This window comes from Fukomys damarensis, unplaced genomic scaffold (genome assembly GCF_012274545.1).
Source record: "Fukomys damarensis isolate Sample0158 unplaced genomic scaffold, DMR_v1.0_HiC HiC_scaffold_14, whole genome shotgun sequence".
Taxonomy (NCBI): domain Eukaryota; kingdom Metazoa; phylum Chordata; class Mammalia; order Rodentia; family Bathyergidae; genus Fukomys; species Fukomys damarensis.
This window is the reverse complement of record NW_022900926.1, coordinates 53777562-53798660: the sequence shown is the minus strand read 5'-3', so window position 1 is coordinate 53798660 and position 21099 is coordinate 53777562. Positions and strand designations below refer to the sequence as shown.

Here is a 21099-nt window from a genome sequence, read left to right as displayed (position 1 = left end):
ATTTTTTTTCTAGAGAAAATAAGACACCCCCTAAAAAAATCATTGCTTTTAATCATTCATGTGATCACCTATCTTCGAAAAGACTGCATCAAAAACTTGAAACATGATTAATTTAAAAATAATATAATGAGAGCCAGGCATGGTGGCCCACGCCTGTAATCCCAGCACTCAGGAGGCTGAGGCAGGAGGATCTCTGTGAATTTGAGACCAGCCTGGGCTACACAGTGACTTCCAGGTCAGTCTCAACAACATAGTGAGACCCTGTCTCAAAAAACTAAACAAAACAAAACAAAACAAAACAAAACAAAACACCTTTTAAAACAAAACACAACTTTTAAAAGAGATAACATGGGAGGGATTGGCTGTGCCAAGTTGAAGGAGAGGAGGGGCAAACTGAAGTATTGAAAGTCTCATTGGTTAAAGTAAGATATGAACAAAGAATTGGAGAAGGTGAGAAGAGAGTTAACCAACTAGATAGATGGGAGATGAGCCTAACAGAAAGACTAGCAGAAAATCCTATAATCAGCATTGGGAGATATCCGGCAAGAGGTGTCTTAAGCGAAGGAGAGAGAATTGGAAGAGATTAGGCCCTGTGTTGTTTACCTTCTGGCTGTTGTAAGAACTTTAACTTTTACCCTGAGAGAAGTAGGATGCTTTGCAGAGTTTGGGATGAAAATTTGCATGATTTCACTTGATTGACAAGAATTCCTTTCATTCTTGTGATAATAATGGCTAAGAAGGGTCAAAGAAATCAATTAAGAGTTTATTTCATGAATTCAAACAAGAATCCTTATTACTGGGGTGGTAATAATGGTGATGAAAAATGTTCAGATTCTGAGTATTTTTAAATATATAGTGTGGTTTTCTTTATTGTGTTAGTTCAATTGAACAAAAAGTCACAGTTCCCAGTTTCATTTGTTTGTTTGGTACTGGCTTAGAGCTGCCCATGAGAACTGTGTGGTACTTAGAAGGTAAACTTAAAGCAGCAGCTATTACATTCAGATGTGCATGCTGATAGTGCTCTGCTCCCTTCCTTCATTTGGTACGGGTAGTAGTTGGCCCTTCTGTACCTCTCTGGATCTCCTCTGTTAACTACCCTGAGTTATGGGCCAAGAGCATGTGTAGCTCTATAGGAAAGGAAATGGTATCCTGTAGATTATCTGCAGCATCAGGTCTAGATGTGGTAAAAATGAGACATTAGTTCCATTTTGTTCCATTAGTTCCATTTCCAGTTTATTTTCAAGCATTCCATTTTGCCCCATTTTATATGCAGGGTTTCTTCTGAGCTATTTCCCTGCTGTCATTGAATTCAGAACTAACATCAGAGTCTGTAGGTTTCTTCATAAGCTCCCATTAATGAACTCTAGTGGATGGTGTTTGTCTGATCCTATCACCTTTGAAATTTTTACTCCTTGTCTTTTTCCACAGTGATATGATCTATGTCTTACAATGAATTCCTGGTTCTATATCACTGGATGGTTCTGTTTCCCAAATTAAATCATAACAGATAATAGAGCTGACAGATTTGAGAGAAAGAAAGAATTTGAGGTTAAATCCTGGATTTTTTTTGCCCCCTGAACACCAGGTTGAAGAATCTGAGAATAGGGAAGAGTAAATTTAGGAAGAAATATTAGGAATTCTGTTTTGAAAATGTTTTGTTTCATAGACTGATGGCTATATATATAGTATGTACGTAGTCACACAACTTTATGTCAAGTTGATAATTTAATGAGTTTAGGATTTTGGAGATACATTTCAATATTGTCAATATATAAATGAAAGTTTAAACCATGAGACTGTAGGATATAGTCAAATGAGGAAATGTGGATAAAAAAGATGATGAAAGATTGAGCTCTGGAGCCTGTCATCATTTAGAGGTGAGATAGAAGAGGAATCAGCCAAGGAGACTGAAATAAGGAGAAAACTGAAAAAAGATACTATCTTAGAAGACCTATTGAAAATATTTATCAATGAATGGAGAGGGATAATGTTGCTCACATAATGCTCAAAAGTCAAATCTAGCTGTGGTTGTGTTTGTTGATAGTCTCAGCTGCTTAGGAGGCTGAAGTGGGAGAATCATTGAGACAAGTTCGAGATCAGCCTGGGCAACAGAGTGAGACTTCATCTTCAAAGTACATACATACATGAAATGCACACACACACACACACAAAACCAAAAGTATAGTAGATATGGTTTATGCCATTTGAAGCAAAATAAGACCTACCAATAAAGACTCTTCATTAAGAAAAAGAATCAATGTAATAAAGACAGAATTTTTGTTTTTTAGAAAAATATTCAGCATGTTTTCTGACCTGGTTCTTGACATAATTTGTATTTTATACCATATTTTTATATATTCTAACATCTTTGTAGAATAGTTACTTTCACTGATATATATTCATTAGGAATTATGTTGTACTTTGGCACTGGGGATTTAGCTCAGTGGTGCCACACTTGCCTGGAAAGCACAAGGTCCTGAGTTTGATTCTCAGGTCTGGAAAAAAACAAACAACAACAAAAGAAGTATATAGTTATACTTTAAAAATTCTTATGTTGACAGGTTACCAGTTTTTATTGTCTTGTTAGAATTTCATAAACATTTCACAGGACTGTTAATTTAGTACTTCTTTTTAAGTGAATTATAATCAGTTGTTCATTTAAATTTCAATTAATCAGACTTTGGTCCATCAAGATGTTTCTTTTTCTTTCTTTTCCTCATCATGTGGCTATTGGTTATTTCCATATATGTGTGTGTGGATAGATAGGAAAAGAGAGATGACAAAGCTCATCAGTTTTGATAATGAAAGTTGCCAAATTACCTAATAAAAGTGCTTTGAACTTGGCACCGAAAACTGTATATTGGTTCAGGAGTTGTCATCCCCATCTTGATTTTGACAAGGTCAAGCTATGGCCTTAAGGACTCCTGGCTCCAAAGAGTATATTAAAGTGGTTTTTGTCCTCCTGAAACCTATAAGGATTGCCTATAAGGAAAAGGGAAAGTATTCACCACTACATTCAGCTTTCTGTCCCTCCCCTGACATATATTCTATCTCATATCTCGTGCCTTCCCCACACCTCATTGTACGATTACCAGAAAGATGTGGAGTTTTTAATATAGTGCTGGTCACAAGAAGTGCCTGAGGAAAACTGAGAAGGTCTAGTATTTCCGTTTGACCAGTTCAAAAGAAGTTAATTAAGTTATCTTCAACTTCTTCATTCTCTGTGACATGCCATAGGTTTTTGGTTTGGGTACTTTCATTAATTAGCATTCTGACCTTGCATATATCATACAACCCTCCTTCCTACCCTTTTCTCTGAAAAACAAGCAAGCATATTGCAGAGATGATCTCTAAAGTATATCTGTTTTAAATGCATGATTGATTATAGCTAGTTGATTTTTATGCAAATTTCATAGATGCAGATTTGCCTACTCAATAACATTTATTTGAAACTTTCAAATTGATATTTTCAGTCTTTTCTCAGTCATTTACAGACATACAGAATGGTTAAAAAGTCAGTAATCTGATGTACAAATTCTTGAGTGATATAGAACTAAGCAGTAGTATAAATAAGTGTCTTTTTTAGGGTCTACTTAGTACCTTGTTTGCATTTTTGTGACTTTTTTGTTGTTGTTGTTGTTGGTAATTTCACTGTTTAAATGAGCTCCAAGTATAGTCCTGATGTGCTACCTACTGTTGCTAAGTGCAGTAGTACTGTGATGTAATTTTAGGCAACAGGGTTTTGTTTTGTTTTGTTTTTTATTTTTTTGTACTGGGGATCAAATTCGGGACCTTGCGCTTGTGAGGCATGTGGAACCATTGGGCTAAATATCCAGCCCTTGTGATGTACTTTTAGGAAAAATACATGTGTTAGGTTTCATTTAAGCATGAATTACAGTGCAGTTTGCTATGAATGAGTTCAGTGTTTATGAATACAGTACACAATATATTTTAAAGTTTTCTTTAAAAGAAGCCCATAGAAAACAAAGTTATGTATTGACTCGATAAAAATGTTTCAATTAGAAGCTCATAGGAACTACTCCTGTATTTCCCCCTGGAGCACTTGTTTTTTTCTTTCTTAGGATTTACCATTTTGCTCCTTGGCAATACTTAATAATACTTGTTTAATGAGTTTTTCTCTCACATAGGTGACAGTAAATGTTTATTGGATAAATTATTATTGAATAGTTTATATTTTGTATAAGACATAATAACCTAGAATATTGCTTTCTTTTAGAATTTTGTCATATTTGAAAAGTGAAATTAGATTAGGTCTCCTCAGAGTTTCAGAGTTATATACAGATAGAACTTATATTGATTAAAATATCTTAGCCTCTGCTGTCCCAAAATCTTATCATGATTCAGTGAAATCAATCAATTCAAAAGATGTCATTTTGAATATAAGAGATTCTGAACTCTTATATTTATAAGAAGTGCTAAAAGTAATTTTAAAATAGTAATAGCTTTGGAAATGTTCTGGCAAAATTCCCTGTAATTGTGCACCAGAATTTCACCTGGTAATTTTTACTTATATAAATTATTCCACTAGTTTTTCAGATTAAATAACTAGATTTTTTCCGCCTAAAGTCTCATTTTCATGTATATCCTATGTTAGACATACTGGAATATTTTTGTGCATTATAAATTTATGCTTATCAGAAGCTCCAAAGCCCAGAATTTTATGACTTCTGTTGTCCATTTTAGCATAGGCCTTAGCTATTAACCATATCAATGATCGGCTATACTTGATTCAGTTATCTTAGAACTCTCATGGACATTTATAAAGAATAGTATTCAATAAGTTTTGTTTATAGTATATCTTCCTTTATTTTACCTATAAATTTTAGTGTGGAAATTATCTGGGAAGTATGAATTAGCTTTTGATTAGTAATTTTTCCTATATTAGCATCCCTTATGCGCCAGTGTAATTCTCCTTTACTTGTTGAAAAAGAAAATATTAATATTCTAATTTTTATAAAGGAATTTTGAATTGGAGAATGATTAGATTAACATTAAACCCAGTAGTTTGTCCAGTGATTGTTGCTTTAGGATTTGACCTAGCATTCACCCTAAGATTTTTGTTTTACTTACTGTTATTTTGGGATCTTTTTTTTCAAGAAGTCTTTAAGTATTTGTGTGTAATGCAGGTTCACAAAGGATTCCTTGATTTTTTCAAGTTTAGTTAAATTGGTTTGACTCTCATACCTCCTACCTTATCAGTTCTATGACTGACAGAAGCCCAGAGTCCAAGACAGTATGAATCTCAAATTATTTTCTTGGTGACTTCTTTTTGTGCTTGCTTCTTGACCTGATAAATTTTACTGTGCTTTCACACAAATGAGGAACTCAGGCTTTCCCCAAAGTAACACAGTAGTAACATTAAGTGGTGGTACTTCATTAAATCTCAAAAATTCTCTGGTCCCCCAGTTCAACAATTCTAAAATGCACTGTTTGTATTTTTCTTACATACATTTTACCCTCTCTGAAATTAGCATGGCCTTTTAATCAGTGGTTTTACTAGGAAACAGATTCTGAGGTAGAGATTCACATGCAGACTTACTGGAGAATGTTTTTGGGGATAACACTTATAAGACAGTGTGACAGAAACAGGTCTAATCTGAGGGAAGAGTTGAATTATGGTGCATATGCAGTAGAGACCTCAGATAACGTGTGGGAAACTCTCTAGAAGTGGGATTGTTTCCCAGTGGAGATACAGGGGCTGGCCTTTTTTATCTTTAGATGCCAGTAACCCTAGGATGGGGTCATAACCTTAGGCATAGAGAAGGATCTCCCATAGGCAGAGGTAATGCAGTGTCAGTTAAGAAGCTATCAGCATCCATTAATCCTGGTACTTGGGGAATAAGTACCTCATTTCTGAGAGGAGAAATCAGGTAGCCAACCACAGCATGCCCTCCTATCACACAGTTGCTTTGTATTTCCTATTGACATATAAAATAATTGTGGCTCTTAAAAGTTTTTTTTTTTTTAAGTGTGAAACAGTGCTTGTAAGGAAAATTTAAAGGTTGTGGGATGAAATTCATTCAAGAATACAGAGCTCTGTCTGATTTGTTTGTCATAACCATATGTATAATGTACACTTTTAGTCACAAAACAACTTTAAAAAAGTAGTTTCTCCAAGTCAGATACTCTATTAGGAATATGATGTATAGCAATGATTAGTGAAGGAAAAATCGCTGTCATTATAGAACTCACATTCCAATGACAAATACATTATTTGTCAGGGGATTTAAAAAAACATTCATGGGCCAGGGATTTAGCTCAATGGTTTTGTGGCCTGCTTCGCAAGCACAAGGACCCAAGTCTGATCCCCGGTACCAAACAAACAAACAAACAAACAAAAACCATTAATAGTGACATATAATTTGATATTAACCTTCAGGTTAATGCTGTCTTAATATGACTGACCAAAAGCTTCTAAGGAGATATGCTTTCTTCTAAGGTTATATGCTTTCTTCTAAGGATGTATTTGTGTTAGTTACTTTTCTCTCATTGCTGAGACAAAATACCCAGCAGCCAAAGTTAAAGGGGGAAAAGGTTTATTTAGTTTACAGTTTGTAGAGGTTTCAGTCCTTAATCAACTGGCTCCAAGGCAGGGTGGCACATGGCAGAGAAGCACTGCAGAGGAGAAACAACATAAGTAGCAAAAGCAAAAAGGGACTTTAACAGTTCTTTTTGCCCCCCTTCATTTTATTCAGATTTAGGGTGGGTAGCACTCATACCCTTAATGTTAGTGCCCTTGGACCTATCTCCATGAGTCAGTCACAGCCACTTCTGAGAAAGCATGAGGCTATAGGAGGCATCTAGACACAAGCCATGACAGTATTGTTATTAACAAAGTTGCTATATCTTTAAGTTTTCTCAGAAGTAGAAAATAAGGAGCTTTTATATATACAGTGTTATCTCAGTTCACGAATTTAATTCTTTCCACTGTTGTAGTTGCAAACCAAATTGGAGGAGAACTGAATCAAATTTCCCCATGAACCTAACCATTGAATTTGATTCAGTTTTCCTCCAATTTGGTTATGATTAGAATCATAGAAAGAATTAAGTTTATGAGCCGAAGTACCACTATATATTGCCAAAACCTTTGATGTTGAAGGAGAGACTTTTATGCTTTGGCTCATAAACTTGGTTTTCATGCCTATTACTAGATTTTTCAATTTTAGGAATTTTGTTGTGGAGAACTTCTTGTTTTAAAACATTTTCATTGTGCTTAATTATACATAGTTATATATTACTCATAAAAAATTAGAGATGCAGATTGTTCTTGAAATAATTAAATTATTAGAAAGATACCCAGTAAGTAATGGGTATTTTTCAGTTTGAGTCAAATCCATTACTTGCTTACTAGTTTTGCATTGATGAGAAAACTTAGATTTTTTTCCTAAAATGCAGATTTTTATGAAATTAAATAAAAACATATCTGAATCATATCAGTTGTACAATATGTCTGATATTTAGCCTCTAAAATATTGCTGGGAAAATGTAAATATACCCCAGCATACATATCTCTTACTTACATTTTTATATTTTATCCTCTACCAGTTCTTAGGACCAAACGTTTCAATGGATATCCATGTTTCAGTTTCACCTGTAGGCTAAAAAAGAAGGGAAATTGTGTTATTATTAATAAGGAACATAGCATATGGAATTATTAACAGACCCATGGATAATATACTTTCTATTTGTTTTCTCTGTAGTTGTTATTAAAATACTGTCTTTATTCATTCAGTTGGTTATTTGTTCAGTGAAATAATGTAAAAGACATATTACTTGACACAGAGTTTGTATTCACTTAGAATCAGTGTTAACTATTTTATTTGCCTTCCTGTTACATTCAGTAATCATTTGCTAAACATTTGGTGTGCCCAAGTACTATGTTATATTTTTGCATTTACAAAAATAGACAGAGAATCCCTGAATGAACATAATAATTAAGAGAAGCAAAAGGCAAATGAGTATAATATTTATGTCAAATATTTCTAATATAATATAGTTAGATGAAAACTATTTTGAGAACAGGTATTGTCCAGTTAGACTCAGGTGATATTGAAAATGACCCCCCCCCCATTTCATTATTATTTCCATTTTACTTCTGTGTCTTCAGTAGTCTATGAAATGAGTTTTGAAAGGTAATTTGCAAGTGAAAAAGAGTAACTAGTATTTTCCCATGAGAGGAAACTGTATGCCTAAAGTATAAAAACATCAAGTAACATTAGGGAAAAAAACACTGCCTGTTTCACATGGTTTTTGTGTTCCTGATAGAGTCAGGAAGTTAAAATACATGAGACTAGAAAAAGGACTAGGCTGTTATGCACTAAGTAGCAGTTCTTTGTTTAATTTCTCATTATAGGTATCTTCATCAGTACTTTGAATTGTAGTTAAAGGTTATGTTGAAATTCAGGGAATATTTGACATTTACAATTTGTGGTACACAGTACAGTCTCAACAAATATTTGTTAAATAAATAGATCAATGAATATGAAAACACTTTAAACAAAATTTTTATTGTACTTATAAAGTAGGATTTTCTAGGAAAGGATTATTTCCTGTGATAATATGTTTTGAAAGAATAAAGGAACAAATTTGATTATGTTCTCTTTGCTTTGGTAATCTTTCAAATAATTTATTCCTTTAATTGCTGCTTCAGAACTGTTTCTACATAATGGATCATTCACAGTAAACCAAATTTTAATTAATTATCAGTATTAAGAAAAATTACCTATTTTTTGAAATTGTTAAAATTAAAAAGGTGCGTATAACCTAGAATAACAGAGAAGAACATATGCCTTAGAATCAAATGAACTAGAATTGCTGTCTTCACTCTATCTTAATGTAATCCTCAGCAAATTACTTAGCGCCTTAAAACGTAATTTTCACATTAGTAAAATGGAGATAGACTGTAATATTTGAGGACTGGAAATGCTAAATATAAATTTCTAGTGTCATGCCTAGCACATCCTAGTCCTTCAGGAAGCCCCTATTCTTTATTATTATAATGTTTCAAACATATAATTTCCAAGAAAAGCTTAAATTTTTTCTTAAGCTTGTTCTTTATACTAAGCATCATTTTTGTAAAGAAAATGAAAACTGTTTTGTTAAGTTCCCAAAGACTTTTTCATTTTAGTAATAAACCATGCTCTTCAAACTGTTGCAGTATTGTTATATTTAATCCTGAGATTTTAAATTATTTTCTCCTAAATTACTCACCATACTTGTTATAATGAAAATACACTGAAATTATTTGTTTTATTCTGTAGAACAAACTTCACATTATAACAAAAAGCTATTCATATTTAAAAATGGAAATCAAATTCTCTTGAGAAAAAGTCAAGATGATGTTTTCTCTTTCCTGTTATTTTTTTGTATTTATAGAGAGTGATAAGAACAATACTATTTTTATCAATTGTTTTAGAATGGTAACTACTTGTTAACAAAGCTGTTTTATTTGCGTGTATTAAATCATATATTCTGTACATGAACTCATAAAAATTATTTTATAATTAAATGTATCATATGATTAATATATAAATATAAATTCAGTACTTATTAGTCGCTTAAATATGATATTTTATTTCTTTGGGGAGATGTAAGAGAAGAGTAAGAAAATATTTCTAGGCTTTGAACTAAATAAGCATTTTGTATTTGCCGTTCCAGTTTATTAGAATAAGCCAATAAACTAAGTATTGCTGATATTAAAAATAAGGAAACCTGCTGGACTTAGAGGCACATTTCAGCAGTTTAGAGTCAGGAAGATCAGGAGTTTAAGGTCAACCTGGACTATAAAGTGAGATCTTGTAGGATTTTGGGAGGACTAATGGTACATGTGCAGTAGAAAATAGTATACTGTAGGGGATTTAGCTCAGTGGTGCCACTTGCCTCGTAAGTGCAAGGTCCTGAGTTCAATCCCCCATACCAGAAAACTCCCCCCAAAACAAAAATAGTGTAGTGATTCCTCAATAAATTGAAAGCAAATTCTTAAAGAGAAATTTGCATAGCCATGTTCATAACACCATTATACTTAATAGCTATAATGAGAAAGTAACCCAATCATCTATCAACAGATGGTAAGTGAAATACATAATGCAGACCGTGATGCTCATTCTTTGTCCCTTCCCGGGACTTTTGTCCTTTCATTTCTCATCTACTTCCTCCTGGGGATTAACTTAATAGACTCATTTTTGCCAGCTTCTTGATTGGATCCTACCTTATTTGTGCTATAATTTCAAAAGCAAATGTTGGATCCCATGGATGGGACCATGTTAAAATATTTATCTAACAGAAACAAAGAATAACAATCAAATTAAATTATAACAATTTTTATATTTCTGTTTGTGAAGTTTCTCTGGGTAGATATCTGAAGGTGATTCCTAGAAAAAATTTTTGTTGCATTATTCTAGAGGTATTTTTCTATTTTAAAATATATTTATTTAATAACTTTAATGTTTTTATTTTATATGAAAATTATCTAAGTTTGTATGAATTAGAAGGAGGATGCAAATGTAAAATCATCATATATAAATTATTTAATTCAAATGTAAATATAATTTTTGAATAGCCAGTCTTTCTCATAGTATCATAAAATGATGAGAAAGTTTAAATCTAGTGTTATTTATTTTAAATGCCACATATATTATGTTATTAATTTTTGGTCTGATACAATTTATATTTCTAGAGTTCAATAATTTTATATATATATATATGTATATATCATATTTTGATTATTTTTACTCCTAATATTTCTCTCCCCTTTCCCTCCTCTCTCCCACTGATCACCTTCTTCATCCCTAATAGTTTTTTTCTTTCTAGTCATCTGTTTTTTCTTTTTCTTTTTTAAAGATTCCTTCTATAAAAGAAAATTTGTGACATTTAACTTTCTGAGTCTGGCTTATTTTGCCAAACATGATGGTCTTCAATTCCATACATTTTTCTTCAAATGAAATAATTTTATTATTTTTTATGACTGAATAATAATAATATATTTAGACACATACTGTGTATACATACTTTATCCATTGGCTATTTCCAATTACCTATTACAAATTGTTCTGCAGTAAACGTGGGTATGCATATATCACTATATAGTATACTGTCTTTAATTCTTTTGGAAATATACAGAGGGGTGGACTAGCCAGTCAAATGGTGTTACTCTATTCAGTTCTTTGAGGATTCTTCATACTGATTTCTACAATGATTACACTAGTTTATATTCCCACAAAGTGCAAAAGGATTTTCTCCCTTTCATCCTCACCACCCTTTATTGTTCTTTGTGGTCTTGCTGATTCCAGTTCTAAATAAGTTGAAATGGAATCTCAGTGAGTTTTGATTTGCATTTCCTAAATAGCCAAAATTGTTGAACATTTTTTCATATACTTAATGGCTATTTGTATTTCTTCTTTTGAGAAATGTCTATTTGATTAGTTTGCCCATTTATTGATTTTTTTTTACATTAAGCTTTGAATTCTTTATATTATTTTAGATATTAAAACTGTGTTGGAAGAGTAGCTTGTGAAGATTTTTCTCCTATTCTGTAGGCTATCTTATTCTCAATTGTTTCCTTTGGTATGCAGAAGGTTTTTAATTTGATGTAGTTCCATTTGTTGATTCTTGGTATTACTTCCTGTGTTTTTTAGTCTCTTTACAAAGTCTTGGCCTATGCCTGATACTTCAAGATTTCCATTATGTTGCCTTTTAATAGCTTTAATATTTCTGGTTTTCTCCCTAGGTCTTTTCAGTCTTTTGCATGTGGATATCCAGTCATCCTGGCACCATTTGTTAAAGTGGCTATCTTTTGCTATGTTACCTCTTTTCAACATCCTCTATTCTATTCCCTTACATGCCTGTTTGTATGCTAGTACCATGTTATTTTTGTTATTGTTACTTTGTAGTGTATTTTGAAATTGAATGATGTAAAGCCTCTAGCATTACTGTTTTTTCTTAAGATTGCTTTGGCCATTCTGAGTCTTTCATGCTTCCACATGAATTTTAGGGTTGCTCTTTCTAGTTAAGAATGTTGGTATTTTGATGGGGATTGTATTGAATCCGTGGGTCACTTTTGGTAATGTGGCCATTTTAACAGTATTATTCTGCTGACCCTTGAACAAGGCAGGTCTTTCCATTTTTTAATATCTTCTTCAACTTCTTTCTTTAGTGTTGTGCAATTTTTTTTGTAGAGGTCTTTTACCTCCTTGTTTACGTTGATCTTAGGTACTTCTTAAGCTATTGTGAATGAAATTGTTTTCTGATTTCTTTCTCAGCAGTTTTATCATTGATTTTTGTGTGTTGACTTTTTATACTGCTACTTTGCTGAATTTATCAGCTCTAAGAGTCTTCTGATGGAGTTTTTATAGTCTTCTTAAGTATAGGATTATATCCTCTGTTAATACGGATAATTTGATTCTTCCATTCCTATTGAGAGTGATTTTAGAGGAAATGTTTTCAGTATTTCCCTATTCAATATGATGCTGCCAGTGTGTTGTATATAACTTTTATTTTGCAGACAGATCCTTGTATACTTATTTTCTTCAGGATTTTTTTTTATCACGAAGGAATATTGAAATATCAAAATTTTTTAAAAATTAATTTTTAAGACAATAATTTCAAAGAATATGCAAAGAAATGGCTGAATGAATTAAGGAAGACTGTACTGGATAAGAAAGAGCAATTCAACAAAGACAGAAGTTTTGAAAACAAATCAAACAGATCTTGGAAATGAAAACTTGCTAAGTCAAATCATCCAGTGGAAAATTTCACCAACAGACAGAATGAAGAAGACAGAGTTGCAAGGATGGAGGATAGATTGATAAATATCACACTCAACCTCTAGTAAAAAAAAAAAAAAAATCAAAACAAATTATAAACAAGCACCCAAGATCAGTAGGGTAGAGTTTAACAGACCAAGTATAGAAGAGGGTGCTGAGGTACATCTTTTTCACTATGTTTGGATTCAGTCTTATGAACCTTGAGGAGTCAGGTTGCCTTAGTTTTTGCACTTTTGTTTCAATGTTAAGAATTGTGCATCTGTAGGGATGAATTATATGAGAGTCTTCTTAGTAAGCAGCCTTCTTTTGAGGGCTCCTGTATTGCTTGGGAGAAAACAAATTGTAACTGCATCACAGAGCCAAACCAGGTATTGAAATACAGTAAAATCTAAGGGCCTAACTGTTACAGCCAATAATAATGGAAAAGAAAGGGGCAGTAAAAATAATGTAAATGTCTAGTAACAAATAGGCATCAGAAAATGGTAATAATAATAATGATAAATATGGAACCAGGTATGGTGGCACATACCTGTAATCTGAGCATCAGGAGGCTGAGGCAGGAGGATTGCCCTGAGTTTAAGGACAGCCTGGGCTCCTTAGTTCAAGGCATCCTAAATTACATAGTAAGACTCTGTCTCACTCACTCCCCCAACCCAAAAAAAGAGAGTACTAATAAATATGGAAAGAGGAGGATAGGGGAAGATGGAAGAAGCAAAATTTTAAAAAGGAGAAAGTTGACAAGAAAAGAGTAAATGATGAAATCCAATCAAAAAACTAAAAAGGTATATACAATCAGGTAAAATAAGATAAAAACAAAAAAGAAAAGAAAATGAGTCCAAAAGATTTCAGCACAGAGAGATGCCAGATTGATGGTTTCTTTCTACTAGCTGTAATATTGAAATTCACCAGGTGTGTGAAGGACAGGTATTGAGTCACTTGTGGGGCCTGTTGTATTTCCTGTGCATTACCCCTCACAGGCTGCTACTATATCGATGCTAAGCCCTGCCCCTCCTTTCCTCCTGGTCAGCACCAGTTTGGTATTTTGTCTGCCTTATGGCCATATCACCTTAGAGCCTTTTTATTGTTTTGTTTTCACCTGTACAGTAACCAACCCCACCCCGCCGCTGCTATCTGCACCTAGCTCTGTGACATGTGAACAGGTTAGATGCCCCACATGTTCCACAGGCCTTCCTGTCCATGTCCCTGGTAACGTGACAGAATTTCAAGCAGAGGCTGACTTTGAACATGTTGGAAATTGGAGAAAGCAAGGAGACCACTGAGTTCTGTCTAGACCAGGGTAGCAGTGAAAACCAAGCATTCCACTGGACTTTTTCTAGATACTTTCAGATACACCCCAGCCCCTCCGAAAACCACACATGTGGGTCTTCCTTCTGAGTAGAGGGCAGCGCTGGTGACCACTGTGCTGGTCACAGTATCAGATCCCCAGCCTGAGCTGCTTGCCACTTACGCTTCTTGGAGTAACCCTCTCCCTCTTTATAGCTGCTCCTTGTGGCTGTCTCCTACCCAGTTACTGTGGCAGGTTGTCCCAAGGAACCCTGAAGTATGGCTATTCTGTGACTTCTGTTCCCCAGAGTAGCCCAATCCCAAAAATTCAGCCCCCTCTCAAGAGGATTCCTGGTTGTATAGTATGCCATGTAATTCCTAAATTGTTTGATTCAGTGTTACTTTGTCTAGGACTTTTGCATTTATATTTGTCTTAGAGTACTTGGCTGTTGTAATAAAATACCATGGAGTGGGTAGTTTAAACAGCAGAAATTCATTTCCTCATAGTTGTAGAGGCTGTAAAAGTGTGAAATCAAGATGCCAGCAGTGCTGATGTTTGTGAGGGTTCTCCCCTTGGTTTACAGATGGCTGCATTCTTGGCATATCCTTAAGTGATCTTTCCTTGGTTTGTATTCACATGGCCTTTCCCCAGTTGGTACAGATGGTGAGTAAGCAAGAACTCTATTTTGAATTTCTCTTCTTATAAGGACACTAATCCTATCAGTTCATGACCCCATCCTTATGACCTCATTTAACCATAATTACTTCTTTAGAGACTCCATTTTCAAGTGTAGCTACACCAGGGATTAGAGCTTCAGCATTTTTATTTGAGTGAGCTTCAGCCCTTAACATTCTGTTCCTGGCTGCCTTCCAAAGTGATGTCTTTCTCACATGCAAAGTACATTCATTTTATCCCAAAGATCCCAAAAGTCTTAACTCATTCCACGTTGAACTCTAAAATCAAAAGTCTCATCTATCACATATATCAAATATGAGTGAGACTTGAGTTACACTTCATCATGAGGCAGACTCCTTTACCTTATAATTCTGTGAAACAAGGCTGTATATATTCTTTCAAAATGCAGTAGTGGGCCAGGAATAGGATAGACACTCCTGTGTATGGTTTTTGACTGCTTTCATGAGACTGAAGGCTGTGTAGGGTTGAAGGTGATTATTTTCTCTTTTCCTGGGTTATATAAGCATCTGGTATGGTACTTTTCCTTGAGGACAGCCATTTGTTGTGTGGAAGTAGCTGTGTGTGTTTCCAATGTTTGCTTTTCTTTTTTCTATATATGAGGAGATTTTTCTTGTATCTTCTGTGTGAGAACCTTGTGGAAAGGCTGGAGGTAAAACTCCATCAATGTATGAGGTTTACTCTAAGGCTAAGCTAGTAGGAACTTTTTACTCTCAGGCTAACCTATACTTAGCCTCTAGTAATTTGTCAAAGTTACCATGTAAGTGTTCTTATTATTTTCTGACTCCAAAAGCTTTTACTTCAGGTATGTAGATATCTGGGCTATGATTGGCTGTGATACTTTGTTTGCTCTTGTGTGTCCAGATGTTAGGGTGACAGGATGCCCTGTGACCTGAGTTCTCTGATGGGACTGAGAAAAGTAACTTAATTTGAGTTTGTTTAGCTCTTTTCCTGTTTTTACAATGGAAACATTACTTTTAAACTGTTTTATGTATTGTAGCTGAAACCAGAAATCTGTACTTTTAAAATTTATGTATTTTTATTCTGTATTTCTTAAAGATAGCTTTTTAATTCCACAATAATGAAATAAATGACTAGATGATAGTGCTAACTTTTAAGATAGCTTAAATTTTAATTTGAACATTATGCTGATGATACCAGCCTTTCAAAAAATAGTCTTTGATTGTTTTTACTTTGGTGTAATAGTGAGTCCATTTTAATTATACTATTTAATAAGTACTTTTGGGATGCCAGGCTGTATATTAGATGCTTGGAATACAGTGTGGCTTAGACAGACTGGTTGCCTGTGGTCTAATAGAAAACATAGATGTATACAGACCAAAAAGATATCTATAGAAAGAGTAATGATCTTGGTGTGGGAGAAGGACACATCAGAATTCTTCCCAAGTGAGGGAATACAGGAGCTGATTTTGAAGGTTAAATAGGGAAATCATCGAGTAGACCTGGTGGAAAGGTATTCCAGGCAGTATGGAATGTGTAAAAGCAGCAGAGACATGAAACAATGTGGGATATTGTGAAGATTATGGGTAGCTCATTATTTTTGGAACTTAGACTGTAAGGAGGATTGTTAAAATGAGGTTTCAGTACTAGGCAGGGGACAGGGATTTTAAGGAGTTTAGTCATTATTGTCTATATTTAAGGAATTCAGTGAAAGATTTGAGTAAGTAAAGCAGTCAGATTTGTATATAGAAGAGCTATGGAGGATGTAGACAATAAGCCATAGGCAAAAGACAGAAAAGAGATGATAAGGCCTTGGGAAGTTTTTTTTTTTAAAGGAATACGTTAAAAGAAAACTTTTTTTTTTAGGGAGAAATTTACCAAGGGTAAGGAAAAAAAACTCATATACTCCCTTAGAAAAACTGGGATCTTTCCAACATAAGTGTCATAAGAAGGGTGGATTAAAACAGGGTGAGAATATTTGAATTTAGTTTCTTCAGATAGGTTAAGTTTGATATATATCAGAATTGCTCACCAAGTTATGGCATATGTTAATTTGGAATTTACAAAGCAGTTAAAACTAGGTATAGACGTGATACATTTATATGTGTTAAAGACCATCCAAGTCAATTAAATTGACTAAGATAAGTAACATTTGTGGATAAAACTTGGGGAAATGCCTATATTTAAGAGATGTCAAGCGAAGAGTAGCCAATAAAATGCATATATTAAATGGATACTTCCAAAGAGGGAAGGAGGTTTTAGAGAGACCATATTATCTGGAGTTTGAACTAACATAGAAAACATGATACTGTCTTTATTATTTGCATGTGAATTTAAAATTTGCAGTTGTTTACTCAACAGTTTTTCTCATTTCAAAAGCTTTTATCAGCTAGAAATTGGTACACCTTTAACAGATATTAAATACTCACTAGCTCAGATTTATTTTTAAAGAGTAGTACTTCATTTACCTAAGTGAAGATCAACTTCCAAATACTTTGATAGTATTTTTCTTCAAAAATGATCATGAAAATTCTCTTTCTAATTTCAGCTTCCTTAATGACATAAGCAAATACCATATTAATAGCCTGGGCAACTAAAATCCCTGAATGAGAAAATTAATAATAAGTATTTTCTCATTAAGGCTGAGGGGAAAGTTAAGTATCTTGTCACTGTTTCTCATTTAATTTAAGTCCAGGGCTAAATGAGAACAATAGATCAGGGAAATGTCTCCAAAGAAGTGGTGTAACATGTGATACATTAGAGATTAGCGTATTAAACTATGGTGTGTTTGGGTGTGGGCAAGAGAATTGTGGCTAAAAAATGATGATGGAAAGGCTGTGATGAATTTTTTTTTCATTATAAGTGTTAGATATTGCAAAGCAAGATATTGTAAAGGCCTTAAAGTATGGATTAATAATTTCATAAGAACTATAATATATAACAATATTTAGTTTTTAATAAGTATATAAAAGTTTAACTTTTATACAATGGACCCTCAAGTTACCACTGCCCTGATTCACGAACAACTTGGGTTAATTAGGTTAATGGAAGGTTCAGCTGCCTCTTGCTATTTATAGTGTGTATCCAGGTAAACATCCAGATCTCAGCTGTACTGATTTAGAACAAACTAGCCCTCAGGAACCAATCACATTCGTAAGTCAAAGGTCCACTATATTTAGGATCTTCTATTATAAACAACAGAGTTAAATATATTCAATATATTGTTGAGAAATGAATGCTCTGTAATTGAATTTTGAGATTATAACTAATGTAACAGAAGCACATTAGATGAGGAATTGATATCACCCAAGGCTTTAGTCTGCCTCTGCTATTAGCCACAGAGTAGAGATAGCCCTTTATTTTTTACTATGTATGTAGTGTAAGCCTGGAGATGCATAATATATAGAAAGTCTGACAAATGACTGGCATGATGGCACATACCTGTAATCTCAACATTTTGGGAGGCTGAAGCAGGAGAATCTCATAGCCCAGTCTAAGTGACTTAGGGGGAGACCCTGTCTCAAAAATAAAAAGGATAAAAGGACTAAGGATGTAGCTCAGTGTGAAAGTCCTGGGTTCAATTCCAAGTACTAAGAGATACAAAAATGATCTGACAGCTGAATTAATTACAAATTAAAAGTAAAAGAATGAGGACCAGGGATGTAGTTCAGTACTTCTGCTACCTGTCTCGCAAGTGCAAGATCCTGAGTTCAATCCCCGGTAGAAAGAAAGAAAGAGAAAGCGGAAGGAAGGAAGGAAGGAGGGAAGAAAGAGAGAGAATGACAAAGATAATTTGTAAGACCATCTGTGAATTTCTTTCTTAACTTTTTATATTAATATATAATTTGGTGTCAGCAGATAGAGAAGTACTAATTACATATTTGTAAAAGAAATAAGACATTTTGTTAAACATAATTTTTGTATATATACATCAAAAGACAAGTATCCTTGTATTTCAGAGGCTTGCTTTTTTTTGGGGGGGTACCTAGATTGAACTTGGGTCCTTGTGCTTGTAAGGCAGGCGGCAGAACCACTGAGCTAAATCACTGGCCTCAGAGGCTTTCTAATGTAGATTGACTATCCAAAATCTGAAAATTTGAAATCTGAAATCCAGAACTTTGAAAGTTGCTCACTATTTAAAGTTCCAAGCATTTTGAATAAGGGATACTCAGCCTGTATAGATAAAAAACTATCCTACAAAATAAATGCTCAATCTTTTCCTAAGTTTCACAGAGAAAACAGTAGAAGCTAGTGGACAATACTAAATGTGTGAAGTATTTTTATTATAAGCGTAACAGATTAGAGGTAGTTTTGAAAATAATTGAAATATTTAGAATATTAAGGCACTATAATCAAGTTTAAGGGAGCAGTTTAAATTGACATTTTCCTGGTCACCAGTCCAGTATATTTATACCAGAGTCTGAATCTTGTATTTCAGTTCAAAGTTGCAGTCTAATAAATGACATTAATTGTATTAATTTTTTGTTTTGATAATGTACCATGTAGTGGCACCACTAGGGATGGCTGGATGAGGCTTGTATCTTTTTTACTTTTTAGTCATTTAATACTTTTAGTAAACATAATTTAGAAAAGGAAAGATAAAGTATTACATTGAACAATAGTTTCAGACTTTTAGTATCATTTCTGCTAACTACAAACTGATTCTCTTACATACAATTCATCTTAGATGATCATTTGATTGTTCTTTTGTGCTTAGATAAAGTGAACTTCATCTTTTATTACAAAAGCACAGGTGATTTGTGGAGCTGCTGGTGTGTCTGTGACAGGGTTCTACTATAAACTTTAAGTTATCACTGATTTTGAACCTATCCTGTATCTTAAAAGATGAAGGTCAGATGAGTCAGGTGATCTTTAGAAATGCTATTTAGTTTAGATTTTTTTAAATGTGTATATTTTTTCAGTTTGAATAATGACTTGAAATTGCTGAACATTTTCATTTTCTCTTTACAGTATTTTACTCACTTGCTAATTAAATCTTCAGGTGGTGGGGCTGCTATTTCCATTTTACAGATGAGGAAATTGAGAGAATTAATTTAGCTTATGACTTATCCAAGAGCATTCAGTGAATTGAGAATAGAGCTGGAACAATAGATCAAGATTGGAACTCTTAAACATTTTTTTAACCACTATACTGTGCTTAGTCCAACAGACCATAACAGTAACCAAATAAAATTTATATATCATTCACAATGAGAGCAAGGGGAAAATAATTCCAGTTTCAGACATGGTCTGTAAATATCTAATTTTTCAGTCTGATGCATCAGGAATGTTTCATCATTATCATATCCCTTCTTTCATATGTAGCATAATGAAAAAGCCCATAGCATAAGACAGTAATTTCAGAAAGTTTCTTCTCCTTAGCAAGAAACACGGCATTTACTGCAAAATAAACAAACCCATATTTTATAATTTAAAAAAAACAGATGTGTAACAAACATAAATACAGTGCATATACTTGCCATTAAATGTATGTATCTAAAGTTTATATATTATAAATGTATATTATGGATACATTAAATGTAACACTTACTGAAATTTCTTACAGGCTCCCAAACTAGGTGCTATCATGAAAGAATACTACTGCATAAATTAAATTGGAATTTAGAAATCGACTTAAATTTTATTCTATATTTATCTGAGAACTGTTAATATGAAATATTTATCTAAATATAGTGTTTGGGGTGCTGTAATAAACAGATTGAGTAATACGACAAATTTATTTTTCATACTTCTAGAGGACAGGAAGTCTAAGATTAAGGTGCTAATAATTGGATTCTGGTGAGGGCCTGCTTTCTCGTTTACAAATGGTCTGCCTTGTTATTGCACCCTTACATTGGAAAGAGAAAGGAAGAACTCTGTGTCTCTTCTTAAAAGACCTTCATCCTGTTGACTATTATGTTTGAAAGGGTTAGGACCCACCTACTCAGACTGTCTCATTGAGGTTTAGGGCGTCAATAGGACTTAGTGGGGCATACATACGTTGTCCTTAATGTAAAGACAAGCTTTTGTTTTTCCTCAATTTGTTATAATATGGTGAGAAAAAATTATCACTGTAGACTAAAGGTCTGAATTCCAGATTTAGATCTTACTCTGCTAAATATATTAATCATGGAAATATATTTTCAGTATTATCTTTGGGAATTAAAATCCTGATATTAGCAAAGCATTTTATCTGTCAGTAGTATCAAGGTCAGTCCCCCCCCCCACCCCTTCAGACAGTCTTGCTGTGCTGCCCTAGCTGGCCCCAAATTTTGTGTTCAAGAAATCCTCTTGCCCAAGTTCCCTCAGTATCTGGAACTGTGACACTGTCCCCGGTGAGATTTCTTTTGTGTGTGTCTTTTTTTTTTTTTTTTTTTT

At 33.7% G+C, this 21099-nt stretch overlaps 1 protein-coding gene across 1 annotated transcript in view; it reads left to right on the top strand.

Annotated features, from left to right (window-relative positions):
* The window catches only part of Rngtt (RNA guanylyltransferase and 5'-phosphatase), a 265607-nt gene that overhangs the window by 163641 nt on the left and 80867 nt on the right, over positions 1-21099 (top strand). The gene's annotated exons all lie outside the window — the stretch shown is intronic.